This window comes from Pongo abelii, chromosome 7, assembly GCF_028885655.2.
Source record: "Pongo abelii isolate AG06213 chromosome 7, NHGRI_mPonAbe1-v2.0_pri, whole genome shotgun sequence".
NCBI classification, from domain to species: Eukaryota; Metazoa; Chordata; class Mammalia; order Primates; family Hominidae; genus Pongo; species Pongo abelii.
Genome location: NC_071992.2, coordinates 36,780,553 through 36,807,552, shown reverse-complemented (window position 1 = coordinate 36,807,552; position 27,000 = coordinate 36,780,553).

The window sequence follows — 27,000 nt, the reverse complement described above, 5'->3', positions numbered from 1 at the left end:
ATTGCAAGGCAACCCAAAACCAATCACCTTATTTTGTAATCAACTCATCTCCCATGGGAGTCTCATCTCTCAGTGGGGGGTGGGGATGTTTCCATAGCTTTCAGGTGGCCATGAGCATGCTTCTCTGATTCAAATGTGCAGAGTTAAGTATCCCTCCATAACTACTATTAGCCATCCCTTAAAGTATATTTCCTACCTAGTTATTACACACCAAAACTCTCTTATAATGCAAGGTAATTTCTGATACCTGCAAAACATAAAACTGTCAGATAACACAAAGCAAAACAGAACAGAGCCTTTGATTTTGAGAGAAATTTATCCAATTTTAATTCCTGGGGTTTCATGAGGAAAACATAGGGTTTTTGTTTGTTTGTTTGTTTGTTTGTTTTTTCCTCAAAACGAGGTCTGTGTCCCCTGTTTTTTCCAAGGAGTCCCAGGGTACCAGAAGTTATCTCAGGGCCTCTCATGCTTGCATTAAGAGTGGCAAGACAAAAAATGGAGAAAAATAATTCAATCGGCTGAGAAGAAAAAACCTTTTTCAAGAAAAACAAAATCCAAGAACAGAAAAACATAAAGGTATTTAAATATACCTATAACTTCAATATCCACTTTTAATTAAGCTGAGCACTCTTTAAGAAAATTCATTTAAATCCCTTGTTAGCCTACATTAGACACACCAAGCAGTTAAAGTTTTTGGCTTTTGAACTTTACAAAAAGTAATTTCACAGGTGAAACCAACAATCCCTAATTAGGTTATGACTTAACCATGAGTATAAAAGATATTTTTAAAGACATGATGAACAGCTTTTAAAACCATCATTGCAAAACTGTGACTGAGACAGTGAAAGACATCTGACCCAAACAACCCCATTTTGTTTCTAGTCCCCAAGCTGTCCTTGCCCATCTTTGGGTGTAGGCCAAACCAACTTTGGGAGGAGCCTGTTTTACAGTATAGTCTAAAACAAAGATGACAACAGCCCCTTCTTAAGATATACTTCCCTTCTGCCTGGGGACCAGACTAAAAAATTAGCCACAGGATTAGAAACTATGGCCCAGAAATTACGCAGCTGGAGGGGACAGAATTTGACCTTCCCTAAACTGCCCTCAAGATCAATGCTTAAGATATTTTGTAAGCCCTGCCCTTGATGGATCAGCTGGCCCCACTCAGATCAATAAACTAGCTTATCTGATTTTTTTCCCCACCCAGGAACTGACTAATTACAAGAAGACAGCCACCATTGCAAAATGGAGGAGACTATAACAAAGTATTGCTACATGGTTACAGGTCATGTTCCCAAGGACATAAAACAAGATGGAGAACTGCAGCAAAGTTTATTACTGGTAATTTTTTTTGCTGGCTTGAACAGCAGGCTTATGGGGTCCAGGGCCTTCATTCTAACATAACATACCCTTTCTTTTGACATAAAAATACAGAAAGACACAAAAAGCACACCAGATTAGCTACAGCTTAAGACCAACCTCACAAATCCAACCTCACAAATTAAAACTTTACAGAGAATATAAACAATGATGCTTATTATCCATTTTGCCAGTTTGAACAGGGAGAGAGAAGCCAAAACTCAACTGGTAAACTTTTACCCTTTTGCTGGCATGTCAGGCATCTGGGTTCCCTTCCCTCTAGCTCAACTCTAAGCCAAGCATTTTAAGGTTTGGGAAAATTAACATTTCAGAGTTTTGAGGAATATTATAAAAAGAGAGATAGGAGCAATTTTAAACTGTAAAAGAAGAGAAAACACCACAGAAAAGTCTGGAGGTTCGAATTAGGATTGTCAAGAGGTACTGCTCCTCTTATTATTGGAATTAGTGTTTCCTCTATTTCTTCACCTTCCCTATTTTCCCTTTTCCATTATGGCCTAGTATAGGAGACCTATTGCTCATCTCTGAAATTCTCTGCTGTTTTCAGAGCTGGCTGCTTCTCAGCTGTAGTTAGGGTTTGGCTTAGGAGCAGCATAACATTCCTCCATGAGAGGTTGAATACCTGAGTTAAATTTTGGAAGGCTTCTATATATATATATCAGTGTCTCAGAAAATCAGCCAAGTCTCCCTCTACTTGCCGAAGGTCCTGCAATGATAAGGGAACATGAACCCTAGTGGCATTACCTCCACTGGGCATTTCTTGTAGGAGTAAGAGTGAAGGTGAGGAGTAGGAAATTTTGGATATGGTGGAGGTGGAAGAACTCGTGGTGTGGTTGGAGACGGCCCCAGATAAGGGGGACTAGAAGGGCTATGACACCCAATAGCTGCCTCAGATGGTTCCCCTGGAAGTTGCTTTTCTAGTCTTGGGGAATCATTCTGTTTGGGCCTGCCTTATATGATTGCTAAAAGGGTTGATTTTGTAACACCTGCAAAGGTCTAGTAAGAAGGCCATGGCCCTGTGCAAAAGAAAATGAGCAACATTTTCTTCAAAGTCTCAGGGTCAGTGGAGTCTCTGTGCTTCAGAATGCACTCCAGAGGAGTACAGGCAATATATGATAAACAGAAGTGAGAAAAAGGCATCCCTTTACTCTCCTTCCTTTTGGTGTGACCCAGGGTGGAGAGGAAGACAGTGGAGGTGTCCCCTCTGCTGTTTTTCCCTCCATGGTTCCTGGGTCCCAGGACCTTGTTGAATGTGCTGCCCATGGTTGAAGGCATGATTCCCAGCAATGGAACCAGAGGAATTAAGAGATTGGGGTTAGTCATCCTCACCCATGTGGCTCTAGTCCTCTGCCCGTGACTTCCCTTTGACTTCCTAGACTTGTGTGACCTGCCTGTCTCCCCAAAAAGTGGATCTCGGGGGAGACTATGTGCCTGTTGCATCTGGGCAACTGTTGTACTTCCCTCCTTAATGGAGAAAGTGTGCTGATTTGAGCTCTATATCCTTGTATTATGGCCTGTGTGAAAGTGTTTACCCTAAGAAAATGGTTTCAGTTAACTTCCTAAATTAAAATCCCCCATTAATTAAGTACCATTCTAATTGGAAGCAGAATAGGTGCCTTAAAAGAATGTAGGGACCGAATGGCCATTTTCCTGCTGATGGGACCATATTGAGACTAAACTTTGGCTTTCGAGGATATTTTACTCCTAATTGTTGAAGGCAGAATTTTCCAATTTACAGAAGCAGCATAAAGCCTTATCTCTAGTAGAGGGGTTCAAAAAGGGAGAACTGGGAAGTTAGAGTGTTTCACTAAAAGACCAACAATGTGTCTTATGGACAGGATCCCTATTCCACTAGGTGTCGCTGTTGACCTTGAAATGCCATGTGCTCTCCAGAACAAGCGCAGGGTGACCTTGACATGCCATGTGCTCTCCAGACGAAGGTCAGAGAGTGACCTGAAAGTGCCATGTGCTCTCCAGACCAAGGGCAGAGAGTGATGCTCACTGTGTGGGGGGACCCTCTGTTCCTAGAAAATAAAAAAGACACCTTCCCTTGAGCTATACCCCTGGTTACTACAACATTCCCTGATTTTCCCAAACAAGATTACTTCCCTGAACTGTAAAACTTCCCAAACATTGCATACACAGAGAGGATAAGAGGTATGACTCTCACGGACAGAAAAGGAGGAAATTGCAATAGAAAATCCAGAAGCCTTTGGATAACATCAGGGGGTAGCCCCAGCCAGAAATCCTGTTGCCCCAGGACTTCTTTCATCCCCACGTGATGGCTAAGTCCTCTGTGAAAGGAAGCTGGTTCAAACATGGCCAACGTGCCCAGCAACCTGTGGGTGCTGGGGGACCTTCTGTGTTCTCTCCAGTAAGCCAGTCCCCCAAGTCTTGTAAGGTTGACAACTACTCTAATTGTTTTTAAATGGCTGAAGGGGGCACAGTATTTGGCTTGATTTGGTGCTAAAATGGAGACTCAGATCCTTAAAATGAAAGGATCTAGTTGGAGTCTGCTCCTCTACTCACTATTTTGATATGTGTTGTATCTTGTTATCTCGGACGAACCCCCATTATGAAGTGGCTACATTGTCTGGGATTTGTTGTCATGCAAGAGGAAAATTTAGGACATGGACACACATGGGAGTTTAGGAGCAGAGGTTTCATAGGCAGAATAGAAGAGAAGACAAACAGCTCTCTCTATAGAGACAGGGGTCTCTGAGAGGAAAGGACTGGTTGGTGGTGAATGTGCCAGATTTTATAGTCAGGTTTGAGGAGGCAGTGTCTGATTTAGTGTCCAAGGCTTACAGATTGGTTCAAACAGGTATGATGTTTATATAGTGCACGGGGAAGGCTGGTGGCCCCACCCTACTCTTATGCAAATGGGCTTTCAAGTTGATCTGTGCCATCTTGTCTGCTTCTTACTGGACATTTTGGCTGGCACAGAAGGGAAGATGGCACTGCCGTCTTGAATATGCCTAGTCCCTAGTTCCTGCCTGCATTCACCCATGCAAGCTCCCAGCTTGCTTATATATGTCTGTAGCTTGACTTTACAGGTTGCTCTTTGTCAGAAAATGATTTGAAATGATTTGAGGTTGCTTTTCATTAAAAAGAAAAGCCTTACCAATGACTCCTATACCCTTACTATCTGCCTAAGTAATTTCTTCTTAACTCCTGTATCACAACCACTAATATTCATTAACATGATTTTATCATTTCATTGTCATTACTAGTATAACTTCACAATTCCAGGAGACTCTTGGAAAATAAATTGTAGATAACTTTATTATTCATTATAACAACTTCCAACTTCCAGAATGACTAATCAGCCCTTTAATAAAGAATCAACACAGGCAGTTTGCATCCTGATACTCTTGAACTTCTCTCTTCGAAATCTTCCTTTGGCTCTGTCTTCAAATCCTAAACTATTTTATCATGATTCCTGCCCAATACAAATCTTTTCCCCAATCCCCACTGCCCTAACTCAAACTTTAGTATCTCAATAGATAGACTTTATTCTTCCTCCTCTGACAGGAAGACTGTCAGATTCCATTGAAGCAGTAGTCTCTCTTAATGCAATAAACAATAAACTTTCCTTTGTCTTAGCAACATGCTTTTCAGATGACATTTGGGAAAGTTTTAAAGAAAAGATAACTCTGACACTTGTTAAAAGAGTGAGGAAGACTATTCAAGACCATTGTAATAGGTGTCAAAGCCATTAGAATAGTGAGGAGAGATCAGAATCAACTTCAAATACAGCAAAAACAGCTGGGGACTTGCAGCCAATGAGAACAGTGAAAGGATCAGTGGGTGTAAAATTACTAAGAGGAGACATCAAGGGTAGAGGAGATTCTTGCTAAACCTACTCAATGAGATTCTTGATAAAGGCAGGCCAGGGTCACCAAGTACAAGGGTAAAGGATGAAGAATTCCATCAGACATCATCAAGAGTGATCAGATATCAAGGGTGGGGGATCCTTGCTAGACTGACTTAACAGGATTCTTGCTAAGACTGAAGAATGCAGACCCTGCCAGGATGGGGATCAACATGAAGGCCTTGTTGGGAAGAGGGCTCAGCGGGACCTAACTAAAGTTTGGTCACAGAAACTGTCTTTGTCATGAGGTAGCATTCTCTAGCTACTCTCTACAGAACTATTCTGCTTTATTTTGTGTTGCGGGAAGTCAGGGACCCCGAACGGAGGGACCAGCTGGAGCCACAGCAGAGGAACATAAATTGTGAAGATTTCATGGACATTTACCAGTTCCCAAATAATACTTTAATAATTTCTTCTGCCTGCCTTACTTTAATCTCTTAATCCTGTTATCTTCATAAGCTCAGATGTATGTCACCTCAGGACTACTGTGATAATGGTGTCAACTGTACAAACTGATTGTAAAACATGTGTGTTTGAACAATATGAAGTCGATGCACCTTGAAAAAGAACAGAATAACAGCGATTTTCAGGGAACAAGGGAAGACAACCATAAGGTCTGAATGCCTGTGGAGTTGGGCAAAATAGAGCCATATTTTTCTTCTTGCAGAGAGCCTATAAATGGACTAAATTCTTTTCCAAGCAAGGAATATTAATAATTAATACCCTGGAGAAGGAATGCATTCCTGGGGGGAGGTCTATAAATGGCCACTCTGGGAGTGTTTGTCTTATGCGGTTGAGATAAAGACTGAAATATGCCCTGGTCTCCTGCAGTACTCTCAGGCTAACTAGGGTGGGGAAAAACCTCGCCCTGGTAAATTTGAGGTCAGATCGGTTCTCTGCTCTTGAACACTGTTTTCTGTTGTTTAAGATGTTTATCAAGAAAATACATGCACCGCTGAATGTAGACCCTTATCAGTAATTTTGCTTTTGCTCTTTGCCTTGTGATCTTTGCCCTTTGCCTTGTGATCTTTGCCCTTTGCCTTGTGACCTTGTTGGGCCCTTCTCAGGAGTTTTTTATTTTGCCCTTGTCCTGTTTCCTCAGAAGCATGTGATCTTTGTTGTCCTTTTTGCCCTTTGAAGCATGTGATCTTTGTTCTCCTTTTTGCCCTGTGAAGCATGTGAGCTTTGTGACCTACTCCCTGTTCTTGCACCCCCTGCCCTTTTGAAATCCTTAATAAAACTTACTGGCTTTAATCCTCAGGTGGGCCTCATGGTCCTACCGATATGTGATGTCACCCCTGGCAGCCCAGCTGTAAAATTCCTCTCTTTGTACTCTTTCTTTTTATTTCTCACCCAGCCAACACTTATGGAAAATAGAAAGAACCTATGTTGAAATATTGGGTGTGGATTCCCCTGATACTTTCCTTTATTGTGGATAACCTATCTTAAATTATCTTATCTTTAGTTACTAAGTTACTTTTAAATTTTGTGTCTCAGCTGCCAGAATTTAATCTCTTTATTTTGTGTTTGTGTAAGATGGGGTCTCACTCTGTAACCCAGGCTGGAGTGCAGTGGTGCCATCACAGCTCACCGCAGCCTCAACCTCCCAGAGTTCAAGTGATTCTCCCATCTCAGCCTTCTGAGTACCAGGGACTGCAAGTGCACACCACCACCCCTGGCTGATTTTTGCAGATATGGGGTTTCATCATATTGCCCAGGCTGGTCTCAAATTCCCGGGCTCAAGTGATTCTCCTGACTCAGCCTCCCAAAGTGCTGAGATTATAGGCTTGAGCCACTGCCCCTGTCCTACACTCTTTAAGAGGAGAGATTATGTTGGTTTTGTTTGCTGCTGTCTTCCCAGATCCCTAGATGAAATCTCCTTACATTGTAGTCACTCAAATATTTAGTGAATGAATGTTTGAATTGTCTTGAACAGGGCTGTAAGATGTCACTACTGAAAATAAGTCTTATCCAGTTCTAAGCATTCTTGCTCACTGCTGTGTTACCTTTATTACTCCAGTTCTTGATACCATCTGCAATGGTACCTCTCACTGAAGTTTGCTAAGCAGCAACCATTTGTATTTCCTAATCACATTCTCAGCTTTTGCTCTTAAAGCAAGGTTATCATGTCAGGGTTGCTGGATCCAGGAGACTTTCCAATCTCAAGCAGATACAGGAATCAGCACCAAGTATCTTCAGTAAAACCTTTCAGTTCTCATGAAAAGCCTGTGTTATCAGGATGCTTTTCCATTTCTGTTCTTTACAGTTCCCCTTGGACAGTCTTGGTCCTTTCCTACCAGCAGATCTCAATTAGGAGGCTTTCTATAGATAGATGAGATTTGGTGCAGAATTAAATCTCAAAAGAGAAGAGGTCAGATTCTCCATCTTTTTCTTCCAGGATGGTCTTTCGGCAAATTTATCCAGTGACCAGTTTTGCATACCAGGATATATTTGGAAAAGATGTCTTTAGGTCACAAAATGTCTTCCTGCTTATCCTCCAAGGTTAAGCTTGGATGACTACTAAACTAATATTTACATAACCAAAGGGGGTTGCTCAAAGGCTGCTCTTCAAACAAAGATTTGTTCAAGGTAAATTTTTGTATTTCTCTAAGCCTAGGTGGTATACCTTGTGATATGTGACACATCTAGATTCCTCTTCAGGAATGAAAAACTAGACGGCAGTTGTTGGGAAGTTGCAGGAGACCAGCTATCAGGAGTTATCTCCCTTTGGGCTTACATCTGCTGAAGAGAGCTGAGGTCATATCCCTTCCAGGGGAATTGCCCACATTAATGACTGAACTGTGTGGAAATAGAAAGACCTGGCTGTCTTACAGTGACTTGGAATATCTCTGAATTTTCATTCCAGCTTCAGATTATCTGTAGTATTGACTAGGACTCCCACAAAAACTACATGGCAGTTCAACTTTCCCAAACAATTCTATTCTTCATTCATTCGTTCCATGGCTATTAACCCTAAGGGCACCTCGTGCATGGGAACACAACATGACCACTCGAAAGGATAATTATTTTTATTGTTGAAAAACCAACACTATTATAATGAAAAATAATCTGTGACAATTTACTTATACTTTGAAAATAAAGACACTAAAGTTTGAATAGTAGGCTAAACAATGGCTAAGTTTCTATTACAATAAAATGAAATTAAAAATGAAACTTAGAAAGACAGTTAAACAATAGAAATGACTATAGAGTGATTGAAATTAAGATTAAAATGTACCAGGGAAAAAGGAAGGTAACTTGCCTGAAATTTTGCAGACTGTGCTGACCGGTGATCCAAATAGTAATTCACATTTGCATTTGCTTTACAATTTCTAAAGAATTTTTACATACACCAACCTCTTTTGACATCTCAACAGATCTTGAGGGAGGAAGGTGGGTAAAACTATTTGCTTTGTAAGAATTAGTGAACATGCTGAAATATACTCTCTCCCCCCACAATGTAAGATAAATCTTAGATCACTCATTATAGGGGATCTGTGAGAATAAAGTAAAATGTTATTTGAAAGTATTTAGCACGTTCCTCAAATGTAGCAAATGACTGATCAATGTTAGCAATCACCATTATCACCATCATCGTCCCTCCAGGTCCTTATAACACCCTTCCTGAAGGTACAAGATAGAACTTTGTATTCCATTAGTGAGTTTCATATCTTACCAAAGTTGGAACTAAGACTCTAGGAAGGTTAAAAACCCTACTCAAGACAAATGGGATAGTAAGAGTCACAGGTAAGAATACAACCCTGGTGTCCTGAGTTCCTGTTCAGAAAGTTAGGACTTTCAAAATGTGCTGGAGTTATGCATTAAATCTCAGAGAATCTGGTTTCTTCCATCTGCTAGCTACCAAAATCTGAGAAACTATGTGAAATAAAATGATTTTAGTGTAAATGTAATAGATTCGTGCTCATGGCAAGTCAATACATGGTAACAAGTTGCAGAAGAGAAAGAAATTTAATAATAGGGCTGTTGAATGAGGAGACAGGAGGAAACCTCAAATCAGTCTCCTTGGGGAGCTTGGAGTTAGGGTTCTTAAGGTTTTGGAATGGACTAAAGTGTGGAGATTGTTGATTTCTCAAGAGGCTATACTGAAGTCATGAAACAGGGAGATAGAGAAACAGAATTCTCATGCTGATTTGGTTTCTCTATAGGGGTCTTCAAATTGGTTGGTGTCAGCTATTCTGCTGGAAGTCAGGATCTGCTTAAGCAACTCTTAAACCAAAGCCTTATGATCCTAACATGAGAAATCCTATCTGTAGAAATAATGGAGATGCAAATGATCAGTAAGCAGTGTTAGGTGACTTTTGGTTACAAGGAAGTGGGTCAAAGGACTGCTTAATTATAATTATATTCCTGTCCAGAATTCTTATTAACCTTGTGAGGATGGCTTCATTAGTTAGAATGTAAGACAAAATCTACAAGAAAATTTTGCTCCCTGGATATTCAATCCAACCTAACCCATAACAGGATTAAAAGTAAACACCAGGCATTATACCTTCAACAGGGATGTGATGGACTTAGATTATGAAGTTGTGTGATTGGTTAGGTCTATGATTGAATCATAAATAAGGTTATCAATGTGAGTTAATGTGACTTATTGACTCAACATCCTCAGACACCTCCCTGTCCACACTCATGTGTAAACCCTCTCCATCTCCCCCTTGCTCTCCCTCCTCTGTTCTTATGAAAGAAAAATGACGTATTGCATTTGTTTCCTTAATGCTCTGGAGATTCTGCTCAGTGGATTACTTTTGTTTACTTATCTATTTTTTTTAAATGGAGGTTAATTGAGGAGATTTACACAGGCTTGTGGGGTGCTTTGGGTACTGGCAAGCTATTAGCTTCTAAGATCCTTTAGTCCTGACACTGAGTCACTCTGCTTTAACACCACAAAATCTGAAGTGAAGTGAAGTGTTTGCAAAGAGTCTCTCTTGTGTTACTCAAAATATGTATCTTCTCCCTTAACACTGCCTAAGCAAACTCAAACTTGCCAATTAGCAGGTTCTTGCTGCTGAATTCACCCTTGCATTTCCTAAGTTGTTATTTCTAACTGAGGAGATAAATCTTCCATGTCTCCATTTCTAAGTAGAGAATACTAAGGGCAAAGGTGAAGAGCTACTAAGATGTTTTCTAACTTTATATCTGTTACAAAACAAAAGTAACAACATAGTTCATAATGAGTAAGAAACTTTTTATTAAAAAAAAAAGAAAAAAAAAAGCAACAACAAGTCTCCCTGAACCCAATTGCCTGAAAAAATGGAGATGTTTTGCTAGAGTTTCTACTGTGGTCTTGCTCAGTGGTTGAAAAGAATGCTGAACCTAATACAACTGTGGTACACATGGAACCTGCATTTCTCTTCTTGTTTTGTAATAATAGATGGCCAGATTAAGTAGGATAAAAGAAAAGATATAGAAAGTTCTTAGGCAGGTATAGTATGCTTCTAAGCAAGAACTGCTGAATATTAGAACCTAAAATATGGAAGATCGTACTTGGAAATTATTATGATACCTTCATTTCCTTTCTTCTCATTTAGCATTTCTGAAATATTAGAGACAGCAGATAGGGGAGTTGTACTTATTCTTGATGAAATGGTCTTTGCAAGGTCTCTCTGCATTGATGGTGAAGAAGAGGAATTGAAACCAGAGGGGATTCACAAGGTGAATCTGTGTGATGCTCTTCAGCATTTCTGAATAATCTACTTTTTTATTGATGAAACCAACTTTTTCATTTATGTTAATCCCCACTCCCACCTCCAATCCTGAGACCCTGAGATGTCTCTTGGTAATCCTCTCATAGGCAAGTCTTAAATTTTAAAGTTTCTCACAAAAACAACAATAGTAACAATAAAGGTCAAATAGGTATGTTCGCATTTTATAGAAAAATTAAGTATTTATTCCCGAGGCCAATAATTTTATAGTATTTAGTCCTAAAATCAATTTTGGAGACAGATTGTAAGAACTGCTAAGGCAAATTGCTAAAATGGAACTCTTCCATAAGTGTCTGTATCGAACTGGCCACAGGAAAGGCGAGTCTGTAAGCACAATTTTTCTTCCTCTCACATCTCTGCTCAGAATTAGAATTGCTTCTTTGTCATACTAACAAGGAAGATTTTGAGACTTCTGTTCAAAACAGACCTCATGGCTGACATAAACTCAGCATGTATCAAAAGCAAGGACAGGAAAGCATAGAGGTTTTTTATGTGTTTTTTACTTGACTTTGTTTTGTTTGCAATTTTTCAAAAAAAAATCCCATTTTATTATGAAAATTTTTAAGTAGAAGAGAAATTAAAAAGACAGTAGGGCGAATACACACATACTTTCTACTTAGGTTTTAAAATTAATTTTTTGTTCTAATTGTTTTATTTAATACTACCCACCAGTCCATTCTTCTAATTATCCATCAATCCATCTAATTTCTTTGATGCATTTCATACTATAGAATCAAATTATAGAATTGTGGCTGGAGTTTGTTCCTTCCAGTGGGTTCGTGGTCTCGCTGACTTCAAGAATGAAGCTGCGGACCTTCGTAGTGAGTGTTACAGCTCTTAGAGGTGGTTTGTCCGGAGTTTGTTCTTTCAGATGTGTCCAGAGTTTCTTCCTTCTGGTGGGTTCCTGGTCTTGCTGACTTCAAGAATGAAGCCACCGGCCAGGTGCAGTGGCTCATGCCTGTAATCCCAAGACTTTGGGAGGTTGAGGCGGGTGGATCACGAGGTCAGGAGATCGAGACCATCCTGTCTAACATGGTGAAACCCCGTCTCTACTAAAAAATACAAAAAAGTAGCCGGGTATGGTGGCAGGAGCCTGTAGTCCCAGCTACACAGGAGGCTGAGGCAGGAGAATGGCGTGAACCTGGGAGGCGGAGCTTGCAGTGAGCCGAGATCACGCCACTGCACTCCAGCCTAGGTGACAGAGGGAGACTCCGTCTCAAAAAAAAAAAAAAAAAAGGAATGAAGCCACAGACTTTTGCGTGAGTGTTACAGCTCTCAAAGATGGCATGGACCCAAAGAGTGAGCAGCAGCAAGATTTATTGTGAAGAGCAAAAGCACAAAGCTTCCACAGTGTAGAAGGGGACCCAAGTAGGTTGCCCCTGCTGGCTGCGGTGGCCAGCTTTTATTCCTTTACTTGTCCCCACCTATGTCCTGCTGATTGGTCCATTTTACAGAGTGCTGATTGGTCCATTTTACAAACCTCTAGCTAGCTACGGAGCACTGATTGGTGCATTTTACAATCTTCTTGTAAAACAGAAAAATTCTCCAAGTCCCCACTGGACACAGGAAGTCCAGCTGGTTTCACCTCTCAGAATCAACGACTTTTTACCACAAACCACTTCAGCACACGTTATCAGTTTGCTTGTTTTGTTAACTTACAATTTTGTTTGCAAGAAAGCTTTATAAAGAATCCAGCATGTAAGATCCACAAAAGGTGTCTCAATTTCAGACTTTTATAATTACCCATTTATTACCTCCAATATATTTAATATTATAATTTATATAAAATGTTATTCATATGAATTAAATATTTAAATATTACAATCACTTAATTTTATAACATTAAATATTATAATTCAATATTTTTATAATAATATATAGTTTCAAATTAGACCACACCATTTCATAAAACCAAACTATGACACCATACATCATATTGGAAAAGCTTGAACTTTTTATTTTAAAGCAAGCATTATATAATAGAATTAAATTAATAACTAAAGTTTCTTGCTCCTGCTACCATTACTAGCCCTACTGATTTCGGCTGTTTCTGTTTTCACTTCTATAGTTGATGGTCACCTTAACTCAAAATAACTTAAATAACAATAATAACTTCATTCCTGGATGCACCAACTTTAGACCACACAGCTCTATTGTAACAGATAGGAATTCTTACCTATTTTTTCTTTTTGCTTTGCCCTATTTTAAAAAATATGTCCAACAGCTAGGTAAGGTGGTACATGCCTGTAGTCTCAGCTTCTCAGGATGCTGAGGCAGGAGGATTCCTTAAGCCCAGGAGTTCAAGACTAGCCTAGGCAACAGTGAGACCAAGACCCTGTCTCAGAAAAAAAAAAAAAAAAAGGTTTAGTTTTAGTGTTTAATTTTACTTATAGTTATGTGTACAAATATAAATGATATTCCTGAACTCCTGTTTCTTGTTCTACCAACTTTAGGAAGTGCTTCTTAGCATCTCAGTATCATAGGAGAAAGACAGTGGTCTTAAAACCACCCTTTACCTCTTGTCACTTTTCTGCAATAGCAACAGACTCAAGAAGATTAAATAGATTTGGATATTTTGCAGACTTTTTCTTGCTTCCAGTGTCTGGTTTCTACTTGCTGTTGGTGCCCTCTCCAATCTCAGAGGCATGGTTGGGGCTGCATGCTCCAGGAACTGGCAAGAGTAGGCAAGGGGGAGCCCTGCCCCTTCGGAATTGGTTGGGCAGGAGCTCCCTGGTTGCAGCTGCAGGCACCCATCCTGGGTGGGGACCCAGACATCTCTGTGCTCTCGGGGCCCAGGAAGTTTCCCTTGCTCTCCACAGGCTCAGAAGTGCCTGCTCCCACTGCCTGGCCTTTTCCTGCCCCCAGGACCTGCTCTGATTATGGAGCAAGTTTGGGGCTGTGCCTGGGTACTGTCGTAGTGGGCATGCTCAGGGCAGTGGTGACACACCAGCTTCCTGCCACCTCTGGACTTTGACCCCTAGGAGCATGGGAGAGAAGCCGAGGGGGTGTAGCCTGCAGGCTCCCCTTGTCACAAGCAGCCTGGGTTCCATGAAGCTGTGGGAGGCAAACTGGCTCCTGGGTGGGAGGGGGCTGCTGTGGTGAAGCCCCGCCTTCAGGCCAGGGAGGGCCTGAAGCCTGGGGGCTGGGCTTCCAGTCCTGCCTACCAGAGGAGGAACTCACGGTGCTTTTTCCTTGGCCCACTCATGGTTGCTCATGGACTAATCAGCATGTACTTCTCTCTGAAGGGAAGAAAATCTCTGGACTCAGCCAGGGAGAAGCAGACTTCTCCAGGGCTTCCTTTCTGCTGAAAGCTGCAGACGGTTGGGTTGACCAGCTGCAGAGAGGAGCTACCCTCTCTTCTGAGAGCTAAACACTCCTCAGGTTGACCTGCCTGGAGGGGAGGCCCCCACTCCAGGGTCTCCTCTCTGCTGAGAGCTGAACACTCAACGGGACAACCTGCCTATGGAGAGGAGCTACCCACTACCCACTGCGGGCCTCCTCTGAGCTGTCATAACTCTCAATAAAGCTCCTTTTTGTCTTGCTCACTCTCCACGTGTCTGCATACCTCATTCTTCCTGAACGAAGGATAAGAACTCAGACAAAGGCACTATTGGCCACAGAGGTTTCTGGCCAGAAAAGCAACACCCCAAAGATCTCGTAACAATACTATCCACTATATTACTTTCCATGTCAAATGTATACACTAGAGTATAATTTTTCCAAATTTATAAAATAATTTATTGATACATATATATGAGATAGATACATGCATTAATATAATTTATATGTACATTCAGAACTTGTTTTAAGTATGAAAAACAGCATAATGTGGTAGGAAAACAAGCAGCAGTCAGATGTCTTGTAAGGTTGCTGATTAGCTAAAGAAAGAATAATACCATAGACTCTTGGTTGGAATGGACCCCTGTTACAAAAGACAGATTAACAAGAAAAAAAAATCCCAAAAGAAGTCAATTAACACATATATTTCATATGTACATGGGGGAGACCTAGGGAACGAGAAGTTCTCAAAGAGGTGACTTTGAATTTCAACTTATTTATAGAACATCTTCAACAAAGAGCAGTAAATGTTTAGAGAAATGACAAGAAAAAAGAAAAGGGACTTTGAGTCTTTAAGGGTGGAACTTGGGGGAAGGCAAGTAACTGGTGGATAAAAGCTGGTTAGTAAATCTGGTTAATGTAGCTTCCTCTGGTACAATCTCCACATGACAGGGGTCTAAAGTTGTTAACCTTTATTCTCCCTGGTAGAGGGGAGGCAGGAATTTTTTTTTTTTTTGAAAATAAATTTATATCCTGATTTTAAGTAGATGGCAGGCAGAGAGCTTCTAGCATCTCCATCTTCTTAATTGTTTTCAGCTCAAGAACATTTTGGGGTGGCATATTATGGTCTCCCATAGTTGTGCATTTATAAGATGCAATTTTATATTCATGCAATTTAGCTCCCCAATTTGAGATGGATGTTGCATTAAATTCATATATAAGGTTCTTTTGATATGTAAGTCAAAAGAATTATTAAATGAAACAAAACACCATAGTGTAATTAATAATTAATAAAGTATTATTCATTATCTACTATATTAATGACCTTTAGCTAGGAATATCTGGGAATGCAAATATATGTATACACATATATAAGAATCCATGCCCTGAAGAAATTATTAATACTATTTATTGGATATGTAGAAAATGAAAACAGAGTACAAAGATACCAATTAGTAATGAGATTTTTTTTTCTTTTCTTTCTCTTTCTTGTTTTCTTTCTTCCTTTCTTCTGTGGAAATAAATGAAGATCAACCAAATGAGAGCAAACAAAGGCTATGTATTCTGAGCTTGCTGTAGCTAAGGAAGTCAGTCACTATCACTTGCATTTTGGCAGATACTCAAAGGCAGGCAGAGGAATGGGGAAGCTTCATAGTGGAAAGGAGGGAAGGCTTCAGGTGTGCCCAAATTGGAGGCTGTTGGCATGGGAAGCCTGTGAGTGGGCTGGCTAGATAAAAGGCATCCTATGGGATTAGTTAGGGGGGCATATTTGGCTTTTCCTGGTTGATCCTAAATTTGATGTATGGATAAAAATTGAAGGAGGGGTCAGCTTTTAATCAAGCCCAGGCCATTTTGGGTCTGTTGTTCTGAAAGTTATTGTTTAGCTTCCTGGATCGTTATTAGAGATAGCAGTTTGGATTCCTACAAGTCTGACCTGTAGCAGGCTGGCTTCTTGGGCTGGTTGTTGTAGGTATGGGAGTGAGTTTCTTAGCAGATTTCTGACTTCTGTAGGTTGTGGGTGAAAATTCTATTTTCATATATTGTCTGGCCATTGTCTATCTATTTGGCCTCTCACTTCCTTTCTTTCTCCTGCATGCTTACTAGCTTTTTCTTTCCTTCATTCCTTTTTTCTTTCTCTCTTTCTTTCTTTCTCTCTCCCTTTCTTTCCTCCCTCCCTCCTTTCTTTCTCTTTCTTTCTTCTTTCTTTCTTTTTATTTTTCTTTCTTTCTTTCTCTTTTCTTTCTCTCTCTCTCTCAGCCTTTTTTCTTCTTTTCTTCCCTCCATCCTCTTTCTTTGCTCCCACTCTCCCTGTCTCTCTTCCTTCCTCCCTCCCTTCTTTTCTCCCTCCCTTCTTTCCTTCCTTCCTTCCTTCCTTCTTTCCTTTCTTCCTTCCTGTTTTTGTTTGTTTTAGCGTTTTGCCTCTGAGAAAGGAAGGAAAAGGCAAAAGAAGAGAGTGAAGTGAAGAGAATGAGAAGAGAAGAATGTTGCGATGGGGTGAGTCTGGGACTTGCGTGCTATCAAAATACCCTGAAGGGAGGTAAATGCAGGACATTTGATAGTAAATGTTGAGAAAGAGGAGGTTGAATGTCTACAATGAAGCTGTACACATGCTGCATTGTAAATCCCATACATGTTCCCCTCTCCCCTTCTCCCTCATGCTAAAGTTTCCAACTACCACACCCAGATGACTGAAGTAAAATGCACATCTGTGAACACTCTGTGTATTTGTATATGTGTATGTATCTGTGTATATGTTTGTGTGTTTTGTTTTGTCAAAAATGAGCAAGTAGTTAACAAGAGCACACTCAGATGTCTCAGTATTTTAGGTAGATTAATCTTGAGTTAACATTCTCCTTCATGCCTGACACATACAAACCAAGTTCATTGTTGACCAAAGAGAAATATAAAGGGAAAGACAAGATTGTTTGTTATGAAAACTTCAGCATTTCCCACTGTAGCTAAAATGAGTAAGCAGGTAACTGTAGCAGATGACCTCGGCTTCACCTCCCTCATTCTCATTTCCAGTGAGTCGTCATTTTCAGAAGTGCCCCTTTGAGTGATGAAAGCACTTTCTGTGAACATGTGAATTTGCCCTTTAATGCAGCTATGACCAAGCAGTTACAGATCACGCTCTCTTGGCTGTAATTTGCTCTGTTTTATAGTTCTCATTCCTGTGTGGCTCCCCCTACTCAACATTATTTCCCTGCCCCTAGCTTGAGAGATCAATTTCAGATTTACTGTAAAAGGCAACAATACTTTTTATAAAAAACAAAACAAAACAGTGAAGGCCTAGAAAGTTTCATCAAGTCTCCCCACAAATTTAGTTACAACTTTTGGAAAGGAAAAAGCAGAAAAAAATTACTAAAACCCAATTGGAGGCATGTGATCCACAGATCATAGGCAGGAGACACTGTCCCTGGCCCTATCTCATGCCTGCAATCCCAGCACTTTGGGAGGCCAAGGTGGGAGGATCACTTGAGCCCAGGAGTTCAAAACCAACCTGGACAACATAGAGGGTCCCTATTTCTACAAAAGTTTTAAAATTAGATGGGCATGATGGTGTGTGCCTGTGGTCCCAGCTATTCAGGAAGATGAAGTGGGAGGATTGCTTAAGCCTAGGAGTTAGAGGCTTCAGTGAACCATGATTGCACCACTGCACTCCAGCCTGGGTGACAGAGAGAGACTTTTTCTCAAAATAAAATAAAGTAAAATAAAATAAACAAAACAAAGCACAGATGGTCAATTTTGATCTTATCTAAATGACTTTTCTCTTTTCACTGCAAGGCAGAAAGGTGATGATTCCTCCAATATTTTGGAGTTGTATATTGATCAGTGTTTGATTTCTAAATTACACACCACTCTTCTAAAATTGGTGCCTGTTTCACTTATGTGAATTTAAACTCACTTATTAGGAGATTTTATTGGAGAAGAGCACAGTCATTCCTTCCTATTCATGGGTCTGCATCCATGGATTCAATCAACAGTGGATTGAAAAAGAAAAAAAAGTAGTTGCATTTGGACTTAATATGTACAGACATTGTTTCTTATCATTACCCCTAAACAATACAGTGCAACATCTGTTTAGCTAGCATTTACATTGTATTAGGTATTATAAGTAATCTAGAGATGATTTAAAGTATATGAGAGGAAGTGCATAAGTTATATGTAAATATTACATTATTTTATATCAGGGACTTGAACATTCATGGATTTTGGTATCCAAGGGGAGCCCTAGAACCAATCCTTTACAAATGCTGAGGGACAACAGTATACCAATATATAGTCAGGTAAGAGCACTGGGGTCACACAATACGGTTTTAAATCCTTGCTCTACCACTTACTAACCGTGTGATCCTGAAAAAGTTATTTAATTTATCTGCACCACAGTTTCCTTCATCAGTGAAATGGAATAGCAACTGTGCCTAGCTCATAATTTTCCTATAGAGTTACATGAAATTATCTGTAGAAAGTTCTTAGCCCAATGCCTTTCTAGCTTACAGCAAATTATCAATTAATATTTAAAGTAATAATGGAAGCCAACTGGGGGATGGGTAATCACTCCTTCAAGGAATGTAGTGTTCAAGAAGCAGGTGCCACGAGAGACAGTCTCATTTGATAGGTATTGTATTTATTTTGAATTTTCTGATATTGATATTTTTAAAAGTATTCATTTCTTAATTAATTACTCTTGCCAGAATTTAATATACTTAAACATATTACATTTTAAACAATACCCATGCCTAGGGTATTATGGATATCATCTATATTTTCTGTGTTTTCCCCTGGGGTTCATTATGATATTAACTATTATTTTATTTCATTTTGTGACTCTGATACAGTCTTTAAGCTAAAGATTATTATGAAGAGTGAATGATGATTAAAAATATTCATTAAAATCATGTTTATCTTCCTCTGGTCATATATTATCATATGTCTCCTTTGGTAGAGTGCTCCCTAATTTATTAAAATCATTATTGTGAGTGTAGATTGTCCTATTACAGAACCACTCTTGGTCAATATTATTCAGTTATTCAGTAAAGTGTTTCAAAAGCCCTGGAAACTCAAACAATAAATAATTAAATGTTACAATAAAATGATTAGACTACGAGCTTTTCTGTTAGCAACTTCATACCAGCAGGGTAAATATCTGTCCTGTTCATTTTCTTTTTTTAGTAGAGACAGGGTTTCATCATGTTGGCCAGGCTAGTCTTGAACTCCTGGGCTCAAGTGGTCTGCCCCCCTTGACCTCCCAAAGTGCTGGGATTACAAGCATGAGCCACCGCACCCGGCCTTGCCCTGTTCATTTTCATATTCTCACAAACACTGTGACAAATTGTAGATGTGTGATAAATATGTATTAAAGTGAGTTCAAATAGATTATCTCAATTCCCTTTTTAATAGTATGGTTATTATTGAATACCAAATATTTGAGTAAAAGGAAGTTATTTTCATTAGACCAAATAATATTTCTTGCCCGCTGTAGAGTATTATGAGAATTTTGAATTGTAAAGTAGGTGGTTTGGGAGATGGGAGGTTATTCTAAAATAATGGATTTAACATAAAAAGCCTAGGACTCTCATAAAAAAAAGTTAAAGAATTCAATTTTTTTCTTAATTAGAAAAAATTAAGAGATTAAAAGTTCAGTAATAGATTTTGTCTGATTAAAATACAATAAACATGAAAAATAAAGAAAATAGATAGATACTGTATCTTAGTTTATTGCTTACATTTTGAACATGTCATGCACTTTAAATTTTCCTGTCCATCCATACTTCCATATGTCTATTCAACCAGAAACATTTATTGAGTTCTTATAAAGGGCAAGTACTAAATATACTCTCCCCAGGTCTCATGGAACATTCAGTCCTATGAGATAGGAATGGATCAAATTAAGTAATGATACTGGGTATATGTGGAAATGAGATTGGGGCTTGGAAGAAAAGGAATATGCTGGAGGAAGAAAGGAATATGCTGGGGGAAGAAAAGTTCATCTCAGGAAGTGACATGAGTAGAGATCAGGTTGATTATGAGTTTATTCAACATCAAAGAGAGGACGAATATATAGACACAGGGAACTGCATCTGTCAAGATCCTGTTACAGAAGGAAACATGGCACATTTGGGGAACTGCAGTAGAGTGAATGACAGGATTCCAGAGAGTGAGGCAAAGAAGATGTCAAGTGGGGCTTCCAAGGCAGGCAGCAGCTTTGACCAAACAATCCCTTGAGTACTGATATGGTTTTGCTGTGTCCCCACCCAAATCTCATCTTGAATTCCCACATGTTGTGGGAGGGACCCGGTGGGAGGTAATTGAATCATGGGGGCAGATCTTTCTCATGTTGTTCTTGTGATAGTAAATAACTCTCAAGACATCCGATGGTTTTAAAAACAAGAGTTTTTCTGCACAAGCTCTCTTTTTGCCTGCGGCCATCCATGTAAGATGTGACTTGCTCCTCCTTGCCTTCAGCCATGATTGTGAGGCTTCCCCAGCCACGTGGAACTATAAGTCCAATTAAACCTCTTTCTTTTGTAAATTGCCCAGTCTCAGGTATGTCTTTATCAGCAGCATGAAAATGAACTAATACAAGTAGTTTCTGTTTTCTTATCTTTAAAGGAATAGAGAACACTAAAGAGTTTTAGATAGGGGTAAGGTAGGGAGGACACAATCATATTTGTATTTTGAAATAATCAATGTACCATCATTTTGGAGAATGAATTATAGTAGATTGGGGGAGACCTCATAATGAACTACTACAGGTCTTCAAGTAGGACAGGTTGGCAGCTTGGGCTAGGTTAGCAACCATGAAGATGGAAAGAAGGGATGAAATTTGACAGATACTCACAGTAAAAAGGATTTGATGGGCCTCAGGAATGAATGAGAAATGTAGGCTGAGGAAGAGAGTTTCTGGTTTATATAACTGGGTGAATAATGATGCTATTCTACTAGATAAAAGGCACTGGAAGAGAACTGGGTTGTTATCTCCTGTACATGGATAGAGAATCATACAATTGGTTTTGGTTTTGTTGTATTTGAAGATATTTGAGGAAGTAGATAGAAGTATTGGTGGACAGTTATACACATAGATCTGGAACTGAAGAAGAGAGGCCTGTGCTGAATCATTGGCATGTCAATAATGCTAAAAGTATGGATTGGAATAAAATCCCTAACCAATATTGTGGAAGGAAAGGAGGGTGAGAATCTGAACTTTAAGAAAAGCAAATATTTAATGCCTGTTTAGAGAAGGAATTTTCCAAGAAGCATAGAGAGATTGACCAGGGAGGCAGGAAGAAAACTAGGATGAAAGAGTTCCAGAGGCCAATAGAAGAACATATCAAGAAGAAGAAAGGAGTTAACTCTGTCAAATGCTGCTTAGAGGTCAATCAACATGATTTCATTGAATACTCTAATAATAGCCTTTTCCTTGCAGTGATCAGGAAAGACACTAGATTTTTCCCTGAGTAAAAGATTAAGGATGGAGACATTGAGATTAAAAGTTTGGCTTTGACGGAGAGGAAATGGAGGATGAGGCTTGAGTGTTATTGGGATTCAGGGAGAGTTTTTATGAATATAAGGGATACGTCAACATGTTTAAATATCAGAGGGAAGATTTGACTTAAGGAAGCAATGAAATATCCAGAAGATAAAAAAATATTAATATTCAGAGTTTCAGGGGTTTTAAGAAGTGGTGAGCAGGTGGGATCCAATGAACAGGTAAATGAAATGTCTAGCCTTAGGCAAGTAAATAAATAAGATCTCTTATCAGAAAAAAAAGATGGAATAGTGCAGAAACAGACAGTGCAATATTTGTTATTGTGAAGGATAAAGACTTTTGTCTGGTTGTTTCTATTGCTCTGATAAAATAGAAAACAATTATCAACTAACAGCATGAGAGAAGAGGGGTGGCTTGGAATTCTGAGGACAGTGAAGAAAGTGTGAAATAGTTGTTGTGAAAGTGGGAGAATGGGTTAAGTTGAGACATATGGGGAGAACATTTGAAGTTGATTATTATGTCTTCATGGAAGCAGTTTGCCTTTCTGTACCAAGTAGTACTTGGCTATAGGGAGTAGTTGTGGAGAAAGAAGACAACAGGGGTCTTTCAGGGTTGGTGTTTGGCTGAAAAAAGTGATGAACAGCAGTGAGCAAAGGATCTTGCCAAACGGACCCTAGGACCTCAGCTGGATGATGGGGAAAGTGAAAAAGTAGAAACTGGAGGTCTAGGAGAAGATAAAGGGTTTAATGTACAAGAAAACTTGATGATCTGAAAAACACTAGGAAGAACTGAAAAAATAGCTAGAAGGAGGGAAAGATGTAGTTATAGTTTAATACTTTTGAATTTGAAATTTTTGACAAGGAACAATTTCAGGAAATCACCAGGTCCTGGCTGTATCTATGGGAGCAGATAGCAAAACTGGAGTGAAAGAAAATGTCATTGAAGATGAGATCACCAAAGACTGATAAAGCCAGGATATGCAATGATACTGAAGCCACTCTGGATGACTTCACAGCTTGGAGTAGTGAGGAGGATTGTGATCAAGTAATAAAATCTTCAATAAATAGGCTTGAGTGACTGGTAGGTTGGTGTACCCAGCTGGAAGATAGAGCAGAATAATCCAATAGCACAGACCCCAAACTACCAGAGCTTTCAACATGGGAGAAAGACATGCATACTGATCTGTAGTAAGGGTGACAAATATTCCAATAATGACTGAAAGCACAGTGGGTATTACAGTGGAATGGAGGGAGCTAACTCTACTTGGGAGGTGAGAACTCTAAAGAGGACCTCCAAAATGACATGAAATTTTAGCTGTTACTACTAATATGAATCATTGCTGTTAACATATTAATTATGATTCAAATGCCAATTTCTATAACAAGAAGTGTGTTTCTTATTATGTTTAAATCTAATTCCTGTAATGAAAACACTTAATTATCTCCAAACATGTGTCCTCCTTTTGGCCCTGGAATTTTTCTTTTTCTTTCTTTTTCTGAGACAAGGTCTCATCACACTGTCACCCAGCCTGGAGTGCAGTGGTGTGAACACATTTCACTGTAGCCTTGACCTCCCAGGCTCAAGTGATTCACCTCATCCTCTCATGTAGCTAGGACTATAGGCGTGCACTACCACATCCAGTTTTTTAATGTTTATTTTTTGTAGAAATAGGATTTCACTATGTTGCTCAGGATGGTCTCAAACTTCTGGGCTCAAGTGAGCCTTCTGCCGTGGCCTCTCAAAATGCTGAGATTACAGGCATGAGCCACTGCACCCAGCCTGGACTGTGTCTTAAATGAACCACATCCTTAACCATATTGCACCACTTCCAATAGTTTCAAAGCCTTAGGATTTGGATGTTCAGTGCATTATTTCCAACACCATGAAGTAAGATAGCAAAGCTCCCAGAAGGGCTGGGCATGGTGGCTCACACCGTTAATCCCAGCATTTTGGGAGGGTGAGGCGGGTGGATCACTTGAGGTCATGAGTTTGAGACCAGCTTGGCCAACATGGTGAAACCATGTCTGTACTAAAAATACAAAAAATTAGCCAGATGTGGTGGCAGGCACCTGTAATCCCAGCTACTCAGGTGGGAGGCTGAGGGATGAGAATCGCTTGAACCCAGGAGGCAGAGGTTGCTGTGAGCTGAGATCACGCTACTGCACTCCAGCCTGGCGATAGAGCGAGACTCCCTCTGTCTCAAAAAACAAATAAACAAAAAACAAATAAAAACAAGCAAGCAAACAAACAAAAAACAAAGGTCCCAGAATATTCAGTGTCTATTAGGGGGATTGCTTAGGAAACAGCTGGGGGCATTGTTCTAGGCATGCCTGTCAGAGGGAAAACTGTGTCTTCATCATTATCTAACCCTCACATGAAAGTTCTTTTCAATACCTTGTCTTCATTGGATGCACATAGTTAATGAGGAAATGCTTTGCTTGCTGCATTCTTCCTGCCATCATTACCATTTCTGGAAAGTAATTTATTTAGTAGCTTGTCGTTTCTGAGTATTATAGTCTTCTTTACTCACTCTTAATGTGTAAAGTGCTTTAAAAATCTTGCAACCATCAAAGTAAAAGATGCAGCTCAGTGCCTCACTCCCTGACATTGCCACAGGGCTCAATAATCTATAGATCATGTCATAATTTCATTTAGCAGCACAATAAAAGTCAAATTAGTTTCCATGAGACAGTTATGTATGATAATCTGGATTACTGTGGCCTCCTACTGACTGTATTAGCATTGTAATGTTATTTCCGCTTCTGGGATTCTGGTGGAATTTTTTCTTCAGTTTATATTTATTGAATCATTATGAAAACTGAGTTCTCAATGTCTTGAAGAAAGAGATTTATAAAAAAAAAATAATGTGCAGTGATAATGATCTTAACTTCCAATGCATCACTTTTTTTCCTTTAAAGTAGCTACTTTAACTGCTGGGTTTTCAGTGTACTTGAAAATGTGGCATTGTGAGTTTGAAGCTGAAAACTAATGGCTAAAGCCTGTGTTTCTATCCCTTATGGCTAGCCTTTGCCAGAGTCTTTCTCATCTCTTACAATGGTATTCTCCAGGTATATGGCAATGGAGAGTCCACTATTCTGTCTGCATTTCAGAGTACTTGGCCATGATTCCCAATCTTCTATGTAAGTTCCTCCCATACTTCATTTCTGGGTTTTGGCACCAAAAAGAAAGAACATAGGGGTGTGTGTGTGTGTGTGTGTGTGTGTGTGTGCGTGTGCATGTGATGCATATATACAATAGTTTCATGGTCAGGTATAGCCTGATGTATCCTACATGACAAATAAGAAATAGGTCACTTTTAATAGGATTAATCTGCTGTGTCTTGATGTTTCTGAAACATTAAGTTCATGCATCTTCTTAAGACCTTTGGTAATATATAGTTAGCTGTGTAGCTATCTTTCAAACTGACCTTTCTTTTAAATATTTACAGGACTTATCAGGATGCAGTTATTGCTGGAGAGGGTGACAATTAGGAGAGCATTCCATCTTAGGAACAAAAAAGTCGATCCTATGGAGTTTCAGTATCAGACTTATAAAACTCATAAATATAGACTCATATTCAGCCCACATTTAGTTAGTTTGTAACTTGTGAACATCAGGCCATTCTCTCTGCTTCTGCTCTTACCTAGGAGCTCCTGCTGGGTGGATTGCTTATCTCCATGCTTCGGTACGTCCTTAAAGTGTTTTTTCACCCTTCTTACTTGCAGCTGATTCACTTCAGTTCACCAGACAGCATCGTCTCCATATCCTGTTATCTTAGAGCTGCCATGTGTGTCCAACTCAGCAAAGTTATGCACCATAGAACATCATTCAGGCTTGGGAGACAGGGCTCAGTAGCAGGAACCCACTGACCTTTTGGACATTTTTCATTAGGCACAGAGGAAACTAAAGCAGTAAAATACACACTGTGTTTGCTACTCAAGAGATGTTTATGTTAGAAATGGAAGGACATAGAAAGTGGTAAAGGAGGGAAGAGAAGAAGGAAACCATGAAGGAAGGAAGAAAAGAGAGAAGAGAATTAAAGAGGGAAAGAGGAAAGGGAAAGGAGGGAAAACCAGAACAAATTTACAGCAAGAAACCTGACTTTATTCTTCATTTAAGATTTTACCTTCTTGAGAACTTAACCTCCCAGAAAGAAAACTCAACACAAAAAACAAAGCAACACAAGGCAGTGCTTCGCATGATTCTGGAAAGTGTTTCCTTACTCACAATGTACATAGATGACAAAATTGATAAGAAAATATGATTGAAATCACATCATGAAATTAGTTATATTCAGTTTACTTAAAATTAAACACATAAAAAGAACATAAATACAAACTATATATAATGAGCAGCATTAATGTGAAATCTTGCTTTTTATTTTATTTTATTATTATTTTTTGAGACAGAGTCTTGCTCTGTCACCTAGGCTGGAATGCAGTGGCATGATCTCAGCTCACTGCAACCTCTGCCTCTGGGGTTCAAGTGATTCTTCTGCCTTGGCCTCCTGAATAGCTGAGATTACAGGCATGCACGACCGTACCCAGCTAATTTTTGTATTTTTGGTAGAGATGGGGTTTCATCATGTTGGCTAGGCTTGTCTCAAACTCTTGACCTCAAGTGATCTGCCCCCCCTCGGCCTCCCAAAGTGTTGGGATTACAGGAGTGAACCACCACGCCTGGCCTGAAATCTTGCTTATTAATGACTGATGAAATTTATAGTCGGGGCATTTGTAATGAATTATCTTTGTTTTAGTCCATTCCAGACCTTATTCTGGTTCGGTTTCATTTGTCAATTATCTGTGCTGTCTTTATTTTTGCTAAAATGCACCATTTCCATGGTTGTGGCTTTTAAAATAAATGCAGAGTATTCTCAATCTGCAATTGAAAAAAATCAGAATTTCAGGATAGCTATGCTTCATCAATTGTAAACTCATAGCCCTACTTATACCTCTTCTGATTTCTTATTCTGTGCCAGAAGCTTTGTTTCTTTCAATGCCCTCACTACAAAATGACTGTTGCAGATGCTCGTTATCATTAAATGACAACTCTCTCTCTGCTTTGCTCTGTGATGTGATGGTTGAAGACATTATACAAACTTCCTTGTCTTTTTACAGGAGGAAAATAATTTTCAACTTGAGTATTAACTGAAAAAAAAAAAACACCATTAAGCAGAAGTCAATGACTTGATGCAACTTTCCCTCCTAAATTGCTAAATTGCAAATGAATTCTTCTCCTTCCCTTTTACACATTTCCTC